Source organism: Balaenoptera borealis (genome assembly GCF_965194805.1).
Source record: "Balaenoptera borealis genome assembly, contig: HAP1_SCAFFOLD_942, whole genome shotgun sequence".
NCBI classification, from domain to species: domain Eukaryota; kingdom Metazoa; phylum Chordata; class Mammalia; order Artiodactyla; family Balaenopteridae; genus Balaenoptera; species Balaenoptera borealis.
In genome coordinates this window covers 232,245-257,034 of record NW_028123264.1, presented here as the reverse complement: position 1 = coordinate 257,034, position 24,790 = coordinate 232,245, and the positions used below count along the sequence as shown (strand labels likewise).

The 24,790-nt window shown below is 35.8% G+C and overlaps 1 long non-coding RNA gene across 13 annotated transcripts in view; it reads right to left on the bottom strand.

The window, feature by feature from the left end:
* The window catches only part of LOC309621723, a 281,097-nt gene that overhangs the window by 27,038 nt on the left and 229,269 nt on the right, over positions 1-24,790 (bottom strand). For 10 of the 13 annotated variants that reach the window (XR_014240208.1, XR_014240209.1, XR_014240210.1 and 7 more), the window contains 3 exons: positions 15,432-15,534; positions 14,234-14,309; positions 10,894-10,963 (listed from right to left, as the gene is read on the bottom strand). This is a non-coding gene — a long non-coding RNA (uncharacterized lncRNA). Of the gene's footprint in view, positions 1-1,725; positions 2,002-8,091; positions 8,822-8,957; positions 10,743-10,889; positions 10,964-14,233; positions 14,310-15,431; positions 15,535-24,790 lie in introns of those variants that run through there. The other 3 variants (XR_014240218.1, XR_014240219.1, XR_014240220.1) reach the window with 3 other exon arrangements.

Below are 24,790 nucleotides of genomic sequence, written 5' to 3'. Positions count from 1 at the left end.
GAATTGAATCCACAGGCTTTTTAACAAGGTTACTATTGGATTTTATGGTTCATTGCAATCAGATATATATTGAGGCCGCTGTCTTTATATTCTAGGCTTCTATAAACAATGTGTATACATTTTCAAAATGATGACACTTTCTTGTCTAGCCAAATCATCACAGAAAATGTCCATTATTTCCTCAGTATTAATAACAAGACAGTATAGAATTCACCCTCTATATATTCACAGAATTCACTCTTTTTTTTTTTTAATTTATGTCTCCTTTTCTTTTTTTTTTAAATTTTATTTATTTATTTATTTATTTATTTATTTATTTATTTATTTATTTATTTATTTATTTATTTATTTATTTATTTATGGCTGTGTTGGGTCTTAGTTTCTGTGCGAGGGCTTTCTCCAGTTGTGGCAAGCGGGGGCCACTCTTCATCGCGGTGCACGGGCCTCTCACTATCGCGGCCTCTCTTGTTGCGGAGCACAGGCTCCAGACGCGCAGGCTCAGCAATTGTGGCTCACGGGCCTAGTCGCTCCGTGGCATGTGGGATCTTCCCAGACCAGGGCTCGAACCCGTGTCCCCTGCATTGTCAGGCAGATTCTCAACCACTGCGCCACCAGGGAAGCCCCGAATTCACTCTTTATACATTCAATTTCTCTGTTACCAATTATATTTCTGGTATAATTAGGTTTTGAAAACAATCTCAGTTATAGTCCTTATTTTTAATAATTTCATTTAAAATGCACTGATAAAGGAAATAAACAAGGCACTACCAAAAAAACCTCTGCCCTTTATTATTTTATATAAGTCATATATTCTGTCTGTCCTTGATTTTTCACCATTTAGCTCATCACTAAATTTTGACTAATTATTAAACATTTCTCTTCCTCTATATTAAAAAATAGCAATTATTAACCCCCCATTTAATATTCTGTGAATTGTTTTAGTGTGATGTTTTATTTCTTTTAGTGATATGTACCGATGATAACGAAAGTAGCGTGCAGCATTTGTGTTCCATCTATTTCCATATAGATTAAAATTCTTTCAATTTGGGATCTAACAGTTCTAATGCCCATGATTATTTTTAAAGAAATACCACTAACTCCCTGCATGATTATTTAGAATACATATTTTTTTAAAAAAATCCTCTTCACTTTTAATGGAGCTATCAATTGTTTTAGCAAAGTTTCTGATTTACTATTCATTTAACAATATATTTCTGGAAATTGTAAGATTTAGCCTGATCTGCTCCCTTAAGGAGTACCACAGGCTACTTTCACAGCTCCCCGGAGAACTCCCCTCCCTGTGCAGGATCCAAGAAGAGGGTTGCAAGTACCTTCTAACTTTGAGAGTAGTTCCCCATATTTACATTATTTTGATGTAAGAGAAATCAATTTAAAGGGAAGCCAACAGAGTAGTACTTAGACTGTGGAGCTCTCATACGAACCCATATAAGTTATGCCATCCCCCATAACCAAGTCCCCATTGAACACTTCCTCCAGACAGGAGAAAAACTGGCAGGTATATTGCCTGCATACTTGGGAGCTGTCACATAAACAACATTTAATTGCCTTCGTTTGCCTTTTCAAATGACCCACCAATAGTTGTGGTAAAGTACATCCAACTTTTCCTAAAACATAAAAAATATCAGATTGGTGGACAAAATTCTATTCAGTGATCCCTCCCTCAAGTCTTTTTTTTTTTTTTTTTTTAAATTTATTTATTTATTTATTTATTTATGGCTGTGTTGGGTCTTCGTTTCTATGCGAGGGCTTTCTTCTCGTTGTGGCAAGCGGGGGCCACTCTTCATCGCGGTGCGCGGGTCTCTCACCATCGCGGCCTCTCTTGTTGCGGAGCACAGGCTCCAGACGCGCAGGCTCAGTAATCGTGGCTCACGGGCCTAGTTGCTCCGCGGCATGTGGGATCCTCCCAGACCAGGGCTCGAACCCGTGTCCCCTGCATTAGCAGGCAGATTCTCAACCACTGCGCCACCAGGGAAGCCCTCCCTCAAGTCTTATACCCCTAATTCTCAACTCTAAGACATCATGGACCCTTTTCCTTAGCATTTTGCATGCTGTTAGTATGTACCTATTACAGCTGGAATGGAAATGTTGGAGGTAGTAAAAAACAGCATTTATAACCCAGGAGTTAAGGGAACAGTTCAACATAAAAGGGTGGTTTTCATAACTGCCTGACCATAATCTCATCAGTCTTCAAGACTCAGTTCAAAAATCACTTTTCTCAAGCTTTCTTTGGCCCTCAGCATTCCTGATCTCTGCCATAATTCTAGGACTAGCAAGAACCTCTTAGTCAGTGTTTCTTTGCTTGTTTTACTGTTGTCCTCCAAATTCAGAACCTATTCCTGATAGGGCTTATATGTGTTTTCAAGATTAAGTTAGATTCCAGTTAGACATTTAATATATTTTCATGACTGTATAGGTAATTACATGCTACCCATAGATTTTAAAGGGTCAAAGTCTTGATGCTCTGGAATCTAAGGGAGGGAATTCAGAAAGAAAGAAGTGGGTCATTGTAGAAGATGATGTACAGAGAATGAAATGTGAAGTCGGAAAGATTGAATATCATATCAAACACATTTTTTCAAAGCAGTTAAACTGGCCTTTTAATGATATTACTTAGACTTTCCAGACAAAATGTGTAACAACTGAACTAATTCTTATAAAATGACTTTGAAATCCCCAAACTCAAACATAATCTCACAGTCATTATTTGTGATAAAACATTAATGTGTTTTATACCTTGATTGTGAAAAATACCAGAAGTGAGACAAGAAAATAGATTTATTGCGAGTTACAAAATTTGAAACCGAAATTGATCATTTTTATTCTTTCAAGAAATTTTTCCCCAGGGCTATTTTAGCAGCAAAATCAAAGTCAGAACCTAGGCTCCTCTAAACAAAGGAGTTTAATTGTATCTTACTCTCCCTCTCTTCTCTGTCTCTTAAGTTTCTCAGTAGTATCTAAGGGGTAAGAACCATCCCCCATGGAGGGTAGAGATCCTTGGAATTCTGATGATGGTGATGATCTTTGTGAAACTGTGAGGTGAACATTGAACACAAAATTGATTTATGATGGGGTGTCTGGGGAAAACTGCACTCCTTCTCTTCGGTCTCCTGAAACTAGCCAATATTACCTTTGTTTGGGGTAGATGCTCTGTCCTCTGAATATAATCATGGGACTGTTGGAAACATCTTTTCTCTGGGCTTCATGCCATTCCTTTTTCTCTCTTTTCTTTCTTTTTTTAAAAGATGTTGATGCATCTAACTCCATAGGATTTGTGACAACGCTACATACAGCCCTCAGGCTTTGCAAATTACAGACTTCTTATCAACATTGAGGTAATTTTTTATTAACATCACATTTTAAACTCATTACTGCCGAAGGTTTATTTCTTTTTTTTTTTTTTTTTAAAGCATTATTGGGGCTTCCCTGGTGGCGCAGTGGTTGAGAGTCTGCCTGACAATGCAGGGGACACGGATTCGAGCCCTGGTCCGGGAAGATCCCACATGCCGCGAAGCAACTAGGCCCGTGAGCCACAATTACTGAGCCTGGGCGTCTAGAGCCTGTGCCCTGCAGCAAGAGAGGCCGCGATAGTGAGAGGCCCGCGCACCGCGATGAAGAGTGGCCCCCGCTCGCCACAACTAGAGAAAGCCCTCGCACAGAAACGAAGACCCAACACAGCCAAAAATAAATATATCAATAAAAAAAATTAAAAAAAAAAAGCATTATTAAACAGCAAAATAAATAAATAATTTTAGATTTATATCATGCAAGAAATGACGGGTCCTTTGCAGCAAATACATTTAGGCTACACTGTATACAGTCTACAGCAAGACTGTTCAGCCACAGTTATTTCATATAGTTCTTATACAACTAAATGCTAATTTCCAAACTTCTCACTACATGGGTCACTGGGTGAAGTCAAGGGCTAGAGATTTTACAATCACATGTGAGAAAAGTATGCATCTGGACACACTTTAGGGCATATAGAACAGGTTGGGACATTATAATAGGAACTGATATGTATTTTATAAGTGCTAAAATTCTCCAGGTTAATATAGCTCTGCCCATATTTTATATAACTCATTGGTTTGGGTTTGCTAATTCATAATGTAAAAATAATCCAGGGGTGGGATCAAAAACGCGTTCAATTGGAAATGAGCCTCCTATCTCAGTACTGTCATTTTTTCCTCAGATGAACTGTAGTTTCTGTCATGAGTAAAATAGAATAGAGATCTTACAGAAAAAAATTGTCAATTTTTGGCCGTGCAGCTGTGGCCAATATCCTAAGTATCGAAGGACCAAGGATGAAAATATACATTTTTAGGAGGACAGCCATATAAGAGTATACTTCTTACCAGCTGACTACCTAAGTAAAGAGAAATTAACAATTTTATATAAGCTACTGCATTTTAGTGTATTTTCTTATAGCAATGTACAAGTCTCTCACATTACTCAACTCCAAGAGGGCACTGTTTTTATAAAATTCATTCCCTATGGTGTGCCCAAAAGTACACTCCTAGTAACAAGTGATGTATAACATATCAAACAAGAAAGAAACACTCAGGAAGAATTGGGAAATTATCATCTAGATCTCTGTTATTTGTGCATCACCCTTTAGCTTTAACAAACAGAAAAGAACAAGTTGTAATTATAGGCTCATGATTTACATGAATGATATTTAATGAAATTATAGAACACTGATAAATAGTAGAGTCTATAATGGGAAAGTGAACTCTAGCCACTACACAACATGGTAAGCATGGTAAACAATGACTAGGGGAAGATGGCAAATAGAAAGGGAAAAAAATAGAATTAATACTGACTCATTTAATAAATCTTGATAAAATAATATGATTAATTTTTAAATGGGAAATAACATATTAATCAGATGTAGATATTTTGTAGGTTCTATAATTTTTGTTAGATAATTGAACATTTTGTAGTATTTCTTTGTATATGAGAACACCTAATATAAGATAAAATTGATATAGAGAGAGATGGGTAAGGATAGTAAACACAGGTAGGGAGATGGATTATAGAAAGTGTCTTATAGGTCCTAAGGGCCTGTTACCATCTCTTCTTCATATTCATGTAAGCATACTTTATTAGAAGACTTAAGTCTGAGTTTTTCTGGATATGTTTGTAATCACTTCCTCCCGCCCCCAATTCCACCCCCATTTTGAAGATCATTGGTCCAAGAAACCTACAAGTATATGGGACATTGTAATAGGCAAAGTCACATATGTTAATAACAACAACAAAAACTGTATTGTGAGACCCTTTACACAATACAATATAGAGAATAAGGTCTATGTTGTCTCCCACTAGGTCTACATTCCACAAAGCTGGATTTGAAAAGCTGAGGCAGAGGTTCATAGCTGTTCACTAAAATTCTTTTTCCTGGGTACATAGCTTGACTACATTCCCATATGACTGAGTCCAAATTAACATGCACCACTTCCAGGGCTGGACCATATAAATCTCACCCTGATCCTCCAGTTCTTTTCACATTTGTCTTTTGAAAATAGAGAGATCCAAGACACTACAGATCACTGGAGCTATAAGAAAGGAGACCTTGAGTTCCTGAACTACCATGTGAAGAAAGCCACCCACTGACCGGGAATATCTTCATTTCAATGCTGTCAAGAAATCAAGTTTAACCTTTAATCTTATTTAACCTTGAGGATCATGTGTTAAAGCAACTAATGTTACCCAAGCTTTTACAGGAGACTAACAAATAACTCTACATTTTCCTCTATTCAAATTCAGAATGAAAGGAAGAGGCGTGGGAGTGGAACCGGTGGTGGTAAACTCTGACCTTACTGATGTATAAAGCTATTCCAAGGGGCGCAGTGTAGCATTCAGAGTTGATCTCATGAGCTTCCAAAGACATCGGGCTAAGTGACCCTTATTCTAGTTTCGAAGTTCTGTTCTAGCTCTAAGTACACATATAAACTTCAGGGAGAATGACTTATCCCATAGGGGCTGAGGATGATTAATAAAACCTTCCGTTACGCCTAAAAGCACTGACCTATACTGTACCCTTTAGACAAATCGCATATTGCATAATCATGATAAGTGAAGTGCACCAGGCCTAGATAAGCTAGTCTCTGGCATATGTCCAGACGAGACTAAAAGAAGAGTCGTTCAAGCCATGAGTGGAAAGATGCACTTTGATTGGGGTATGGAGCTTCCTGAGGTGTGAGGAACCCCTCCCTTCCTCAGAAATTACAATCTGCCTTGGGGGCTCCCCTGACAAGGATACTGGTATCCAGGTCCTTGAAACATTCATCGTTTTGCCATGAACATGTATGTGCTTCTTTTCTTCTGTAAATTTGAATAACTAAGAATTACTTGTTTTGCCCAGGTGGTATCAGTGTCTGGTCTCTCCACAAATTTGGACATACTGTTGACATTGGTAAGTACAGAGGACACACACAGGCAGAGACAGACCACCATGCCTTGCATTAAAAGCAAATAAAATTTAAAGTCCTTTCACAAACAACGTTTCAAGTTTAACTTTTTTTGGGTTTGGTTTGTAATGATTCCCGGGAATGCTGTGATAATTATAGAGGTGAACTGTAAGTTTCTGGTACTTGTTAAAGTCGCCCAAGCAAAATAATTTTGCAGAACAGTAATCTAAGTATGTTGATAGTGAATAATAAGACAAACAATGAGATCATTGCTGCTTTGAAGGGTTTTAGAACTGTGAAAAGGGCATCATCTGCTTTTAGAAACAGAGGTGAATAATTTTATCTTCTACTTCCTAATTTACAGTTCTATTATTCACCTCTAAATGCCTTTATCCATTTCTTAGTAGCTTGCCCTTAAACAACATGCTTCTACCATTCTCACAAGCAATTTGATTTCTCTTTTAGTTTAAATAGAAGCAGGTTGACACTAGATGCAAAATATCTACTATGTCAATTGTCTAATATTTTTCCTTGAAGTGGAAAGACTAAGATTAATGCACACACACACACACACTCAGAGCTCTAAACAGCAACAACAACAACAACAAAATATATAGAGATATAGATATAGATACAGATACCACCAGAAATCTATTAGGATTTGCTGTGAGATCAAACTCTAAATGGCACTGCATCCAAACTTTCTGCGTAGGTCTGCAGATTTTTATGCATTATTCAATTCATTTAAAAAAACACCTTAGAATAAAAAGCAAACACAATAGAAACTAAATGAGACAGTCACAGAGAACATCAAAAATAGTAATTTAATCTCCCATACAATATTAAGCTTGTTCAGAGACTATTTTTGGTTCTTTGGATTCTCTTTCGAATCTAATTCAGTTTATATATGGATATGTTTATAGGGAGTGAAGGGTAGAATTAATTACCCCAAACATTGTGGATCCACCCCTCTAATATTTTTCATGTTAACACACAAATCTGTTATCTTCATTACTATTATACTGCACTCAGATTACAGCACAATTAGAGATCATTAACCCTCTCCTTTATAATCAGCAATTTTCACGGGCCACAGATATGCATGCACCTCTAATATATTCCTATGTATCTTACACTTTCATTTACCAAAGTGTCAAAACAACTTTTTTTTACATCATTGCTATGTGTTTTAGTTTCTGCAAGCTGGCTGTTAGAAGACAATTATTTCTCCTAAATGGCTTTCCCCTCGATCTGGCTATTTTTTTAAAGAAAGAATAAAACACTGTAAAAATCAGAAACTTTGGTCCCACTCCTTTTATTTTATGCACAAAGAAGCTTATTTATGTATGCCAACATCACACGGCAGAGAAAGACACACTGGCTCTTTATTATTTCTTCTGTACTTTATACAGGAAATGTGTGGAGAACAGGTCTTTCCTGAGGTATTATACTCATGTGCTTTAAAGATTAAGAACACTCAGTATGCCAAAAAAATGCTGTATACAAAAACATGTTTTATTGATTAATTTACCGAAATTCAGTTAAAGTTTCTTTCAACTTAATGTGTTTGTATATATAAAATTGTATATTCATATTTTGTAGTGATGTGGTTATCTGGTGCTACAATTCTAACATCTAATAGGTTTTATTCTATTTCAGTTTATTTATTTTATGCTTTGCCAGAATGTGCTTATTATGGAAGGCATTCTCAAGCATGAAAATAAATTATAAGCAGCTGGCACATAGCTATTCTTTAAATTATAAACTTCCTGATTTTTAGGGACCAGTATTCTTTTTCTCTTTCACTCCTCCACATATCAAAACCCAGGGAATATTCGGTTGTTTTGTATGAAAATGTAGTTAAGGGAAGTACACCCACTTCTTCTGTCTCATGCAAAGACTGAGCTCTTTAACTGGTCTCTCCTTTGCACTCACTTTCCTCTCTGATCTATTTTGCACAAGGCAGCCAGGGTGATCCTTCACAAACACACATTTGACCATGTCAACTCCCTGCTTACAAGAGTGTAATTACTTTCTATTCTCACTAGCACATTGCTTTGAACAGAATATATAATCAGAAATACCTGTTGAATATTGCATGCCCCCAGGATAAAGTCCAAACTCTAATCTGTCTTCACTTACAGTGTTTGGTGACCTTTCAGCTTCATTACTGATCAATCACCCAGTGTCACTTAGGTGACATGAGGCCACTTCCATAATATCCAGTGTCAGAAGACAGAGAAGAGATGAAATAATTCCTTCAGCATTTAAATATCTAAGCTCAGAAGTGACATCTGTCGCTTCTAATAATATGTCATTGCCCCAGAGCCACGTGATTCTTCCTAAGTGCGCAAGGAATTGGTGGTGTCGGAAGTACAGTCTCCATGTGCCTCGAAGAGAAAAGAGCCAAATATCAGAGAACACAGTACTGTGGGCCACAGTGCCTCATCCATAACAGGAATTTCATAAACTCTTAACGAGTAATAATCAAGATTCATTAGACTGCAAAAGATGACACAAAAACACTTTGGCAAACAAGGGAATTAACTAGTTCTTGTGCAAAATTTCAAGAAAGGCAGGGGTACTGCTTGACTTTATGTTTCAGAAACGTAGACTTTTCCATTTTTATATACTCCTACTGATTTCCCATCTCTACCCTCCCCTGGTTCTCCACCTTATTTCTCAGACTGGTGTCTGGCACAGCTGTAGAGGTGGAATTGTTGTCAAGTCCAAGTTGTACATTCCCTATATTCCCAATTGAGTCTTGCTCTCTCTTCGTTGTAAGTTCAAATACATTATTGAAGGACTCTGGTTCCCAGTTTAGCCTCCTCGGAGTTGGAATAATATGTTCCACACAGCTTGAACTTGAATGCAAAACGCTTATTTAGGCCAATCACCACATCCAGAAAGCAGAGGTTAAGCACTGTACAACTTACTAAATCCTTATTACCTGGAACCCTGAAGTAGTTTCTGCTCTTATACTATAACAGTGACTGTATGAATGGACAATGGCCATCTCATGTGTAAAAATAGAACACTGACACAGAACCTCTGCAGCAATCAGTTTAAACCACAACCTCTGCAGCATTTGGCCCCAAATAGTAAGGAACTAGTTGATAACTGACAGCTTCCCTGATCTTTGCCCTCCAGCTCCAACTTAGGCCCAACCACAAAAAGCCAATTATGAGCCCTAAACAGTCACGCAGGATGCCCCACTCTGGTCAGCCCACCCCCAGATTCCCTGTGCCAACATCTCCAATCAGGTCACATGTGAAGCTTTCTTTTCTTTCCACTATAAACATTTTCCACTCTCTGCCTGCCATGTAGTCTCTGTGAAATGCAAGTGTTGGTGGCTATTCTCTTGCTATATCAAACTCTGATAAATATCTTTTACTTGTTCTCATTTGGGAGGTTTTCTTTATTTTCACCGCCATTAAGGAGACTTTGCGGGCTTCCCTGGTGGCGCAGTGGTTGAGAATCTGCCTGCCAATGCAGGGGACATGGGTTCGAGCCCTGGTCTGGGAAGATCCCACACGCCGCGGAGCAACTGGGCCCGTGAGCCACAACTACTGAGCCTGCGCGTCTGGAGCCTGTGCTCCGCAACGAGAGAGGCTGCGACAGTGAGAGGCCCGAGCACCGCGATGAAGAGTGGCCCCCGCTCGCCACAACTAGAGAAAGCCCTCGCACAGAAACGAAGACCCAACACAGCCAAAAATAAATAAATAAAGAAGGCTTCATTTAAAAAAAAAAAAAGGAGACTTTGCAACAACCGTTAAACTAAATGCACCTAATTATGCGAAGCTTTTATTTTCTACCTAAATAAAAATTCTTTTGAACCATGTTACCAAAGAATGCCCCCTTTGTGTTGAAAACCTGTGGTCGCTACTAAATTAGTAGAGGCTTCTGCTTTGCTTATTTATTGTCCTTTTCCATTTTGTACTATCTTATGGGTTCCCTATATGATAAAAACATTATTTCTCCAAGGTGACAGGGTATATTTAAACCCATGCTATTACTACTTATGAGGTTGTTTTGTGATTTACATGTCATATTATTAGCAAAGATGCATTAATCTTAACCTGATTTTTTTTTTTCTCCCTCAAGGTTGAAATACAACCAAACATATATCTGATAGTGATTCAAACTCTCATCTTGTCCAGTCAGACCTGTCTTAAGTGGCACACTTTTAATTAATAGTTTCTACCTTGGAAAAAAGAAAGGTAATCTTGTTTTGGATACGCTATTACTTCGGAACACTCAATCTGCCTGGATTGTTGAGTTAATTCTTATAACTGGAACATGCATCCTAGCCTGAGGCAGAAAAAGAGAGAAACAAAAGAGCTAGAGAGAGCACAACAGAGAAAAAATGGGCATTTATAGAGATAGTATTAGAATAGTATTAGAATAGAAGGGACTTTTTTTTTTAGTACCTACTAACCATATCAAGTGAGGAAGGACTTACCTCACAAGCATATCACTTTAATGATTTTGCATGGTTGTCCTCTGCTCTGAAGAATGATTGTCCTTATAGCCTGCAAAGTATAGAAAAGGTAGAGAAATTAAATTGTGTATTAAGACAAAAATTACTTGACCTTTCAGAAGGACTCCATCTCCCTTGGTCTGCAATGCTTCCCTTATGTATTTCTTTTCCCCCATAGGCTTTCCTTTATGAAATTGTTTCTGGGTGACCTGTGAGATGGGACCTAGTTCCACCACTAGTCAAGTCTTCAGTGTTGTGTTCAGTTACTACAATGCAACCCAGAGATTGATGTAACTATCTCTTAATGTGACTATCTACATATCTATCTTAAAATTAGAATTCAGAGTTGAGATGATTGTTATAAGGACACTTCAAAATGCATTAAATTGAGATGATTGCTATAGGGACACTTCAAAAGACATTAAATTGAATTTTAAAATGAATTTGGAGATTTTACTTTACAGAAAATAAAACTGACTTGGTTGGTTGAATGGTTTTATTTGCCATTTAGGCTCCTAATTTCAATCTGAGGTCTGCTAACCCCTGGGATTAAGAGAAAACTATGAAGAGCATTCTGACCAAGCAAATAATTTTAACCAGTTTTCAGGTGTCACATTCGAATAACTGTTTCCTAATTCTTGTTGTTCCTCTTTCCATTTTTTCCTTTTAAAAAAAAACCTTTCTCCCACAAGGTTTCATTTTCAAAAGAGAAGTGTACTTCTCAACCTTCTTGAACTTGACTCTGATGCTTTGTCTTTGGGTGTTGAAATCTCCAGGATGCAAAACAAAGGGGACAATTCAAAACATTCACCTCTATTTTAAAAAGTAGATGACTCCAATAGCTAGATAACAAAACCTTTGACAAATAAATTTTTTATGTTTTTATATTGAATTCTTTCAAAAACTTGAAGAAATATCTAATTGAGTTGTCAGTGGACACATGATTATAAATCAGTTTTTATGATGAATTACTCTGCAATTTTTGTCATAGTTCTTTGAAGGAATTCAAAGAACTGAGTGACATAAAAAAGCCTCTTCTCTCATCTCCTTATTTCTGAGAATAAGATTTCTCAGAGCTTAAATCTCTAAAAATGAGAATATAGAAATATAGAATCTGATGGTCACCTTCTAACAGTAAGCAAGATTTATCTATGGATAAATGAATTTATAATAAAAAATTTATTAAGAGATGCATTTTCCCAAGAATGCTTTTAAAAATAATTGCATTTCAAAAACTACCAAATTATTACTTGTTAAAAATCAAACCAAAATGTAAATTTAGTTTTATTTTTAACAAATAATAATTAAAATAATAATTTTAAAAACACATAAAACTATACAGCAACTGAAAATTAAAATTATTATTTTTTTGTCCATGTGATCAATACATGGCTTTCAAGCACTAAATCAGTAAATACGATTGGTAACCATTCTGCAGGGAAAGCAGTGCCATGAACTCTGGAGCCGTTTGATTTAAGTGGCCCAGGAAGGCTTGAGTGCTGGCCATCTCAAAGATGGCAGCACTATATCAGAAACAAAAGTCCCTTCCATTTCTCTGAATTCCAAACCTCTAGGGTTTTATAATTACTGAAGAAAGGTAGAGGGACCTTTAAAATAACAGATACTTAATTTTTCCACAAAATAATTCAGGCAGGAACAGAGCCACATTTAATGTTTATTTAGGAAAGTAAGTGAATGTGGCATTTTTGCCCTTGAGCATTGTGAAGAAACTTCATAACTCTTAATACCCAAGTTGCCAGCTTTCCTATATCCTGAGGATAGTGACAGACTCCCTCAGTGTTGATGGTTTCATGTGCATTTACCTCACCCCTATCAGTAATGAAGTACTGTGAAAACGCTGAGATGGCAAGAACCACCACTTGTAGATGCAGAGGGTAAGAATCCAAGTGTCATCAATGCAGACAGCATCTTCTAGATATCTTTTTTTGAGGGTCCTTCTCTTGGAAACTTCACTTGCTTTCGTAAATGATTAACTGGGCAGTGGTTTTATTTTAAAATGTCCTCTTTTCATCTTTCCAACGGAAAGATTTTGAAAGTTGTCTGAAGCTGACATTGTAGACGTTCACATTTTAATAGAGATGCCTTCTTCCATGAGATTTTGAGTGTCTTTTTAAACAAAAATTGAAAAGCATTGTCTGTAGTTCTATATTTCTCGTAGTTATTTCATTGACTGAGAGCACTTAATGCGTCATACTATTCCTGTGTTCATTTTTATTTAGTATAGCTGTGTGGAAGGATCGACTGTCGTTTTTAAGGCAGTGAAACATTGGATATTGATGTGTACCACTGTTATATCAATGCACTTGTTTTCAATTAGCAATAATCACACCTCAGGTAAACCTCATTGGCTATGCTTATACTGCCCCTGTACAAAGCTTCAGTGTATTAGATTGTAGAGAAAGAAAGCTATGTGGCATACAGCTAAGAGGAAGGATTGTGAATATAAATAGCTCTAGGTTTGAATCCTGGTTCTGTCACCTTCTTTAACCATTTCCTGTAGATATTTGGTTGTTATGTAACTGACACTTTATAATTTTAAAAGAAATATTGAACATTGCTAATTTGTGAAGATTAGATCAATGATTTTTATTCAGATATTCTGGCTTTAGGTCATTCAAAGTGGTGGGAATCAATATTAAACTGTGATAGTTTTGAAATGTTGTTATTTTATAATGAGACTAGATTGATAGATAATAAATCATTCCACACTATAAGAAACAGTGTAACAGACAAGAGCTTGGAAAATTCCTACCATTCTTTGTCTCCTTCCCTTGTGAATTTCCCTGTTTTATAACTGAGTTGGATTTCTTCAGATTTTTTTTGAATCTAACATTTTGATATTCCTCATCACAGAAATCAATTTATTCTTAATCTCACAAGATATATTGTCTGATGCAGAAGCTAAGGAAACTCTTTATTAGAGTACTAATTCTACTTTACAGTGTAGGTCTCCTTTATCCTAGGAGTCACATTTACAAAACTTTTTCTTTTATTTTTTTTAATTTGTGTAAATTTAATACTCCTAGGTATTAGAGATCAGTAAAATAATACAACAGAAAGAGCACTGTTATATTACACTGAATTTGTTATAATGGTAACCTTTTAAAACAGAAAATTAATTTTATCCCGTATCTTGAATGTGCTGTGGCATTTTTATACTCACCTATTTTGAGTGAGTAGATTATAAAAATAGGTGTTAGTTTGGAATGTCAATATCTTTACTGTTCCATGGTAGCAGTGTGTCTTCCTTTGGACAACGGGCACTTTTCAAACAACAGGCGTGCATTTGAACTGTATATACCTTGCCGGCGTCCCCTTGGACTGCAAAACTCCTCTCTTCAAGTTGTCAGTGCCTTCGTAGATGTGGCTCTTCCAAACTGAGGAGAGAAATTAATGCACTAGTATTAAATTATGGTCACAAATATTAACTTTTGGTCTGATCAAAGTTAAAATTATAAGCATTCATAGTTTTAAAGTTCTAATTTTAAAATAGGCGACACTTTAGATACCTAGGTACAGATACAGACAGTGATACCATCTTGCAAAACACGTGCTGTCATTTAGTTGTTGTGCTTGCCATTACCCAGGGCTGATTATGTTTCAGAAGTTGAAATTGTAAATATTACTTTTATCACTTTACACATTCCTTCTTCAAACACACACACATGTCCACACACACACACACACACACACACTCTCTCTCACACACACAATTATATGGTTGCTATGGTAAAATATTTTCCCTGAAAAAAATTGTTTGCCTCAATTTGGTATAATCAAATTTATTATATTCTCAACAAGTTTTGTGCTTTTGAGCAGATGAGTTTTAACTCAGGTGGGATTGACTGCTATTCAACTGACATACAAAAGTTCCAGGATAAAGGCCTGTTTGTATTTTAGTATTTCTTCAGCAACAGCCATGAGATCTTTGTTAAATGCAAATAAATCTATTCTATATTGCTAAACCTTATTTTAATACTTGGGGATGTTTATTCTGCATCTTTATAATTTACCAAATTATAACAGATTTTATACACTCAACTGATTTTCTCTTACTTGGCTAATGTTCCTTGAGTTCAGATATAAAATTTCATCTATTATTTAAAATTAACATAAAATAAAATCTAAATAGCCTAATTTTCTATGGCTATATCTTTTCAAAAATAAAGAATCACATATTTCTCTGTGTGATTTTAAAAATGCACTTTAATAATCTTCTATTCATGCAGTTAAGCCTACTAATTCCTTTAGCTCATCTTTTATATGAGAATTGGTTTCTAAACTTGGCTAATAAATAAAGAGTGGTCAAAATCACTCTTCAAATCTCCTTGAACTATGTCTCATAGAAATTGCTATACTGTTCTTAATATGTCTATTAAAATGTATCTTTCTTTCTATGCTGGAATATTTTTCCTTTAGGTAAGCATCAGTTAAGCCATTGTCTTACTTTTAGAACCAGTATTCCATTAAAAATATATACCCTTCAACAATAGACTCACACTCAGATGGATGAGATGCTCATATAACAAAAGCCAGAGTGGATTTGAGATTAGATGGGGGAACATCAGATATGTGTCCCTTTCACCCATTTTATGTTCATTCCTGAAAGGAGACAAGGAGAGGAATCACTTGTGACATTCATATTTTATTTTGTCTTCTTTTTTTTTGGCTGAGTGACTTACATATCAATTTTCTAAGTTAAATATATATATATATATATATATAGAGAGAGAGAGAGAGAGAGAGAGAGAGAGAGAGAGAAACTCCATTATAAAATAAATGCAATATATTTTTCTATTTACAAAACAAAGATAACTGTTAATATGTTCCTCAATAATACTGAAAATATTATCAATGTAGTTTAGATTAACACAAGTACAAGTTTCTATAAAAAATAAAAACATTTTATTATTTCAATATAACACTAATTTTTGAATAAAGGTGGAAGAGGTAAAGGTGCTATTTTTACCAACTAAGTTGGCAACTGAGAATATATAGAATATATTTCTAAATAAAATGCAGTATATATTTTGTTCAAAAAGTTTTCTTTGAAGAAATTCTTTAAAGTGAATCTGCTCAATGTCTCCTTCTGGTTGTGTTATATTATTTCTAGATGCCTGCTGTATGATGCAAAATATCTTCTTTACTCATCACTGTTGTCTCTTTGGGAAAACAATGTATTTTTTTATAATTTCTAAAATAGCTTCAGTGTGATGTTCAAATGAATTAGTAAGTTTTTTCAGATAATATAAAGAATTTTGCTTTTTGTTAGTTATTGACCAAATGATTAAGTTTAGCAATCTGTGGGAGAGATTATCAAAGATATCCACCATCAGTTCCTTCCCATCCTGTACATAAGTGAAATTCTCCCCAAAGAAAAGAGCCTGTTTTACTTCCTCTTGAATCTGGGATGACCTTGTAACTTGGTTTGTTCAGTAAAATGAGAGGCAGTGATACTGTGCAAATGTCAAGTCTGGTAGTTTATTTATTTATTTGTAACTGAAATATATTTGACTTATTGTATAAATTTAAGATGTACAACATGTAGTTTGATGTATTTATATTTTGTAATATGATTGCCATTGTAATCATATTGATAGTTAGCACCTCTATCACATCACGTAATTATTATTTCTTTTTTGTGGTGGGTATAAGTAAGATCTAGCCCCTTACCAAGTTTGATTATTATAGCACAATCTTGTTTATATTCACTGTGGCATGTATTAGACCTCCAGGACTTATTTGTCTTCTAGTTGTAAGTTTGCACCCTTAAACAATGTTACTTCAGGTACAGTAGTTTAAGTTTAAATTTAAGAAAGCTGGCAGATTCTGCATAATCTCTGGGGAAAGCCATTCACCACGTAGAAAATCCCACTTTCCCTGGGCAACTATGTTGTGAGGAAGCTTAAGAAAGCTAGACTGAAATGAGACATGGAAGACAGCTGAGGAGCCTGGTAAGAACTGAGACTCTGACATAAGACACCAGTTAAGTCATCCTAGCTGCTAGGGGCCATTCCGGTGGTCCCTATCAAGGCCTCTGCTACTGTAGAGAGACACAAGCCTTTGTGTTCTGCCTTATCTGAACTCCTAATCCATGGAATTACGGAGAAATGAAACTCATGTCATTTTGGGTTAAGTCTTTATGCAGCCATAGATTAATGCAACAAAATCTTCTCAAGGACAGTTGGGTGCTATGCCTGATAAGTAATATTAATGGTAAAAGTAAATACCATTTCTGAATCCCTTACTATGTTTCCAGCAAGAATTTTATATGTAAAATCAAATACAATTCTTACAACAACCCACTGAGGTAGACAGATGTTGTTGTCCTGAGTAAACTAAGACTTAGAGAAATGAGTGGCAGAGATACTTAATAAAAAGGGCAGCCAAGACTGGACCTCAGGTCTGACTTACCCAGGGTCAAGTTTTCAGCCTCAGGATGTGCTTAATTGCGCCAGAGGTTGGGGAAGATCACTGGCTCCTGGATTCCATCAAGTCTCTCTCTTGGGCTGAAGTTTGTTCAGCTCAGTCATTTTATTAGTGTTCCATTGTTGCCGTAACTGACTTCCACAAATATTGTCAATTAAAATAACAACCATTTATTATCTTCCAGTTGTACAGGTCAGAAATCCAGCAGGCTCTACTGGGTACACTGCTTAAGGCCTCACGAGGAAGTAGCTAAGTTGTTGGCTGACAGGTGATCTTACCTGGAGGCTCTGAGAAAGAATCTTCTAGGCTTACTCAGGATATTGGATGCATTCATTTCCTTTCATTGTTTCCACAAGGTCCCCTAGATCTATCTTCAAGCCAGTCACATAAATCAAAGCCTTCTCATGCTTGGATATCTGACTTCTCTTTCTGCCTTGTTTCTCTGACTTGTGCTTCTGCCTTCCTCTTCTACTTTTAAGAGCTCATGTTATTATGTTGGAGCCCCTTGGATAATACAAGGTAAACTTCTTATTTTAATCTCATCTGTAAAGTTATTCTTGCCATGCAGTGTAACACATTCACAGGAGTAACACTAGTGGCTGAATGTCGTGGAGGCCAAAATTCTACCTACTGCAGCCACTGAGTGTTGGTTTGCAAACCTTGGGAGCTTCCTGAGTGAAACCTGAAACTGGTCCCCATACACCCAGGGGAAGGGGACACCAAAGAAAGAAGCACACAACTCCAGATTGATGGGTGGCAGGTTTAATAAGCCAGGGAACTTACATACTAAGCTTGTCTTGGGTGGCTGCAAGATGAGTAGATCTCTGCAGCTGCTTGCCAGAATCTTTAAAAAGTTTATATAGAGGCCAAAAGTGTGTTCAGTCCCATATTCAGTTCAGATGGTCTCAACAACACCTGACTCTCTCTAAGATATGTCCTTGAAACAGCTCCTAGTGTGGGAAAGGTGGGCGGAACTTGAACATTCATTCCAAGGACAGGGGAGTTGTGAGGATCCCCTATTGCCTGGGTCCAGCTCAAGGGTCAGTTGGTAAGCACATCCTCTCTAATGATCTCCTCCAACACTTGAGCCTTGGATTGCTCGACATTGTGGCAAATTCTTGAAGAATACTCATTCCTGCTGAGCTGACCTCACCCTGTGACCCAGTCTTCCCAATAAACCATCTATCCTGCCACCCAATGCCACCAGAGGAAGGAGCTCTATTAGTCCTAGTAGTCTTGATGTATGTTGTTTCCTTTGCTCCAACCCTTTGCCCTGCCCTTGTGCTGAAGAGAGAATGTTTTATTCCACCTATTATTAGCCATCTCATCAAAAGGCACCACAGTTACCACCCTCAGTATATGTACTATACATTGAGAACAATTGGCTTTGCGGAAGATCTCACTAAGTTAGTGAGACCAGCTTAATTCATAGTTGGGAAGAAAAAAAAAAAGCTAATATTCACTATATCAGATCCTGTGGTGAATATTAATCAATCATCTGGTAATACACAGTGGATTAAGGATTGAAATCAGGTTTATCTCGATACAAACTCAGGTTCTTTTTATGTTTTATAAAATCGTTTTCATTAAATTATATTAAAAATGTGGTCAACAACATGGTTTCAGAAACTATCATCACATGTATACACTAGATTTTATCTAATGTTATACATTTAATGTAAGTTATAAACTCATAGATGTAAGCTGTAAGATGAAATAAACATGAGCACAAAACAAACAATAAAAATTTTCCAAGACCAACTTTAATAAAAACATTGTTTTTGTTTTTTTTAATCTCTGGTCTTCCATATCAGAGCAATAGACCAATATCCAGTTGCCAATTTATTTTACTCTATAGAACTTTGTATTCAGTCATTTGCTAGCAAGCATGCCTTTATTACTAGCCAATTGGATCTTTGAAATTAGAAATTGAATATTTGAAGTCAGGACTTGAGCCTAATAATCAGCTTATTCATTGTGCTTAACTGAATGCCTACAACTCACAAGTCATTTTATTATTCAACAGATATTTCTGAATGTACGACTAGTACTTGGCTTTCCATTAGGCATCAAAATTCAAAGATAAAAGTTATAGTCTTTGCATTCATGAAATCTATGTCCTTATGGACACTCATAATGAGTTTGTGAACTACAATAAGGGCACAATACCCATAGGAAATAAAACTACTGAGTCTTCAGGCAAAAACCAGAGTGATCTTTCTAATATGTGAATCAGATGCTCTACCTCTGTGATTTAAGCCCTTCCAATGGCTTCTACCATCTATTGAAATAGTTATCCGTGACCCTCATTCATTGATGCATTCATTTAGCAAGGATTTCAAGTCCTGTTATGACTCAAGAATTGTTCCTAATGATAAACAAGGTTGATAAATTGTGCCACCTCTCCAGAAGTCTATGATCTACTGAGCAGAAAATATGGAAATAAGCAAATATATGAATAAGGAAATAAAGACCCTGAAACACAATTGCATATAAATATTATAAACACATCAAATATGTGTGTATAGAAATTATTTTTATAAGTTCTATGTACATAATATGTTTGTGTCCCATGCCCTGAAGAAAATAAAAAAGTAATAAGTAAGAGTCTTGGAGGGGGTAGTTAGAAAACTGGGAAGACCTCTCTGAGAAAGTGTCATTTAAGCTGTGATCCCAATATTTGAATTTGTAGGAGTGTTTCATGGAAAGTACATGGTTCCATGTAACGAATCAATGAAAAATTCCTTAGCATAGAATAAGCTTCAAATTTGCCAAGAATACAAGAACACCAACTGTGCCTTGAAAGGCAGTGCCCAAGAAGTGCAGTAGCCTGAGAAAAAAGTCAGAAGTTTTGTTTATGTATTTGTTTATATATTTGTGTGTATTTCCTCTTTTGAAATGAGAACTTCATGTAAGCAAGGACTTTGTCTTTTTCAATTACTGTTCCTACAGCTAGGACATAGTAGAAATATTCATATTATGAAAAATAAATAAATATTGATTGATTGAATAAATGAATTTATTTTAGTTTGGGGGCAGTTAAATTTGCCAAAATTAAAAAAAAATTAGTGTTGATATGTTTTTAGATAACTTTGAACACCTAGTCCTTAAGAAAAAAAATTTCATCACATTAAACTCTTCATGAAAGTAATTTAAAAATTATAGTAAAATGAATTATAAAAATCAACAATTTTCTATAGTCTTTGCTATACTATTGGAATAATAAACACAATTGTCTACTATTGAAGAAAAGTAATGTAAAAACTAAATAAAGTTTCAGAAAACATGGAAACCCATCCCGATTATCTACCCTGGGAAAGAGTTGAGGTATGTACAATATCTAGAAATGCCTAGTTATTATTTAATATAGTCACACATTTAGCAAACTAAATACTACATTAGTGAATGTTTAACACACTTCCACTAAAATAAAACTAAATAGCTAAAGTCCAGAAAAATTTCTAAATTTTACATTATTTCAAAGGGTAGTAAATTTTAATTTAGAGATCATTTGTTATTAAGGCAAAATACAGAAAACATGGGAAAGCAATTTACTTGAATCATGAACAACTCTGAGATTCCCTTTTTGGGTATTAAACATTCTCTTAGTGTCATAAATAAAACATTTTTTTAGAAAATAAATCATTAACATTATGCCATATGTCGTACTTTCCATTTTGAATTATTTAAAATATGTAGATTAGAGAGTGGGTTAAAATATACTTTCAAAATTAAACTGAAACTACATCTTCTATTAAAATTGGAAAGTAATTTTTATGAATGAAACTTATAGTTTAATGCCATCAATTCATGCTTCCTACCTCTGCTATTCTATTTTAATTTTAATTTAAACCAGCTAAAGTAAGCCTATAGGGGCATATATTGAAAGGACACGAGTTTATTTCACTTAATCAACGATTTCCTAAGCACTGACTCTCTTGCCTTTAGCTTCCACAAAAATAAGGCCATAACATAACCTAGAGTGTTGTTTCTAGTTTTATTTATCTTTTATAATATCCCTAGAACTTTGTAGTAAATGGCAAATGTTACATTTGTCCAAACATATAGAATCACATGCATGAAAGACCCCTCAAAACTAATGGCATCTGGTCTCATTCAATAGTCTTCATCTAGTGCATATTCAGAAGCTACTCAGACTCATATTCATATTCAATGTCAGACTGTATAAGAAAGTGTAACTATTAGTTTTCTGAATACTAGTATTAAGGAGCAGACAATTAAGAAGGTAATTTCCTGAATGGCAATCTTCAATCTATGTCGAATTTCCTTTCAAACATAAAGAGCTTTACAATTTGGGGCTTCCCTGGTGGCGCAGTGGTTGAGAATCTGCCTGCCAATGCAGGGGACACGGGTTTGAGCCCTGGTCTGGGAAGATCCCACAAGCCGCAGAGCAACTAGGCCCGTGAGCCACAATCACTGAGCCTGCGCGTCTGGAGCCTGTGCTCCGCAACAAGAGAGGCCGCGATAGTGAGAGGCCCGCGCACCGCGATGAAGAGTGGCCCCCGCTCGCCGCAACTAGAGAAAGCCCTCGCACAGAAACGAAGACCCAACACAGCCATAAATAAATAAATAAATAAAAACTTAAAAAAAAAAAAAAAAGAGCTTTACAATTTGCTTAATCATTTTCAGTCTGTATATAAAGTTATATTTATAGGATTTTATTTTCATGGAATGAATAAGTAAGTAAATGTCATACTTGAAAAGAGTATGGTAATTGGGTCAAACGTCAAATCTGAAAAGAGCTATTTTTTTCTATAATTTGAAAATTCAAACTTAGAAAAAAAAGTAACTGCTCCTCCACACAGGAAAATGAAAAGCAGATTGATTTTATTTGAAATTCCTGAAATTTTCAATTACTTGTATTCAAACAATAATAAACACATGGATTATTTCCAAACTGTATTCCTCAGAACCTCTGTACCTCACAGCTTCATTTTTTTTACAATGGAGTCCTTATAAAATTTAATTTATTGAAGATTCAAAAGGAGTATTTATACCTCTGATCATCATTTATATTTTATAGTGATTATCTGTTATTTCCAATAGTAATTGCATGTATTTTATTTATGTAAATAGATAAGTTAATACTTTAAAGTATTTAGCCCTATAGGTTCCCAAAGCAACTCTTTGAAGTAGGCAAGGACAATATCCTCCAAAGAATTCAACTTTAAGTAGAAGAGGCAGGGAAAATAAGTCAAATCTTAGTCCAAAATTCTTTCTAGTATTCTTTACTGTTTCATTGCTTGAATAGCTCCTGAGACAGTTCAGCTAGATGTCCTCCTAGTCTTCAAGGGAACACATAGAGCTTATGTGTATCTGAACATCTGTAGAGACTAGGTAACCAACAGACAGGTAAATCACTCAGAATTTGCTCTTTCTGTTCTTTTCCTTTTTTGCTTTCTCTCCTTTTGGTCTTCTGAAGACTTAACAACAGTAGTTTCAGAAAGATTACAGAGTCGAAATGTAAATAAAAATTCAAAAGAAATGGACTGAAGAAGTAGAAATAATGTATAAGAAATTTATAGAAGAAAGGAAAATGGCCTGGATCAAAGGGGTGCTTTTTAAGCTAGGCAGGGTAAGCATGTTTAAACAATGATGAGCAGTTTTTGAAAAGGGAGGAGAAAAGGGAAAAAAGAAGATTTTAAGACAGGTTTTGGGGAAAGTATGGATTCAAGGTAAAAAAGAGATGGACTTCAAAGTTGGTATTAAATTGGTAGACTCACCAAGGTATGAATTTAAGTCTAATCACCACTTGGATAGGTGTTGGGAAAACAACAACAATAACAACAATTAGACTCTGGATCAAGGAGTTTACATTTATGGAAAGAGGAGAGCCTACATTAGAAGGCTCAGGACAGATAGAAGCACGAAAGAATTCAATATTAGTAATAGGGATTCAAGTGCAATATATGGTGCTGTAGAAAGAATAATGACCCCTCAAAGGTGTCTGTGTTCTAATCGCAGGAATCTTTGAATATTTTAGGTTTTATGGTAAAGGGGAATTAAGGTAGCAGAAGGAAATAAGTTTGCTAATAAGCTAACTTTGAGATGGGAAGATTATCCTGGATTATCTGGATGGACACAATGTAATCACAAGTATCCTTGAAAGGAAGAGTGAGGCAAAGAATCATAGTCAGAGAATGATTTGAAGATGGTACACTGCTGGCTTTGAAGATGGAGGAAGGGGTCCCAAGCCAAGGAAATCAGGAAGCCTGTAATATCTGGGAAAAGCAAGAAAATGGATTTTCTCCTAGAGACTCCAGAGGAAACTCAGCCATGTGGACACCCTGATGTTAGCTCAGTAAGACCTATTTTGGACTTCTGACTTTCAAAACTGGAAGACTGTAAATTTGTTTTTAGCCACTAATTTTGTGGTAATTTGTTAAAAGAGTAATAGAAAACTAATAGAAACATGGGTAGCAAGAGTGTGTTTAATATTTTCTCTCCTGTTATATTTTAAACCCTGTGGAGAAAAGAAATTCCACTTTATTGATTATAATGTTGCTTCTTTTATTTAAAAAATAAACACTTATATTAGTTTTCTACTGCAAGAAATTGGGTTATGCGAATGTCAGGCTAGTCAAGTCTGAAATTTGTAGGACAGGCCTTCAGGAAGGGTCAACTAGAACTCTAGACGATAGGCTGAAGGTATTGTCCACAGACAATATTTCTTAATCAGGGAAGCTCCAGATTTGCTCTTAAGGCCCTTCAACCGGTTGGAACAGGACTATCGGAATTATCTAGCATAATCTTCCTTTCTTAAAGTTAATGATTATGTGCTTTACTCATATCTGCAAAATATGCTCACAGGAAAACCCAGATTAGTGTTTGCACAACTGGGTACTGTATCCTAGCCAAATTAATACCTCAAAAGACCAACACATCTAGTAAGGCCAATATTTTGAATATAAGGGAGTGAGATCAAAATCAATTGGGATGAAATAGAGGTGAATGTACTTAGCTACTAGCCAAAACAGCAGGCAGTGTTTCCACTTTAGTTTTATAATCCAGAATGTATGAGATATGCCCATGGAAGGAGAGGGTTCTACATCTCCTAGGTCATTCTCCCAGAAGAAGAGTGGGTGCAGGGAATTGTGGTGACAAAAAGGCTAAGGCTCACATTTTATAAATTTGAATTTGCTTTTTATAATGACTCCTTTGAGAGAAGCCAGAGGCAGAGGCTGCCACATAGCCTCTTAAAACATCAAAATCTAAGCACTTGTTTTCTACATTAGTAAACCATAAACCTTTTCTAAGAACTGCTGAGTATTCTCCAGTGACCCTGAATTGAGAAAGATGAAATTTCATGACCTGAAGGAGAAGAGAGAAGTCAGAATAGTCATAAATTGGTCAACTTCAAAAAGACTGCTTAAAGGAATACTGAAAACCTATATTTGAAGATCATAGA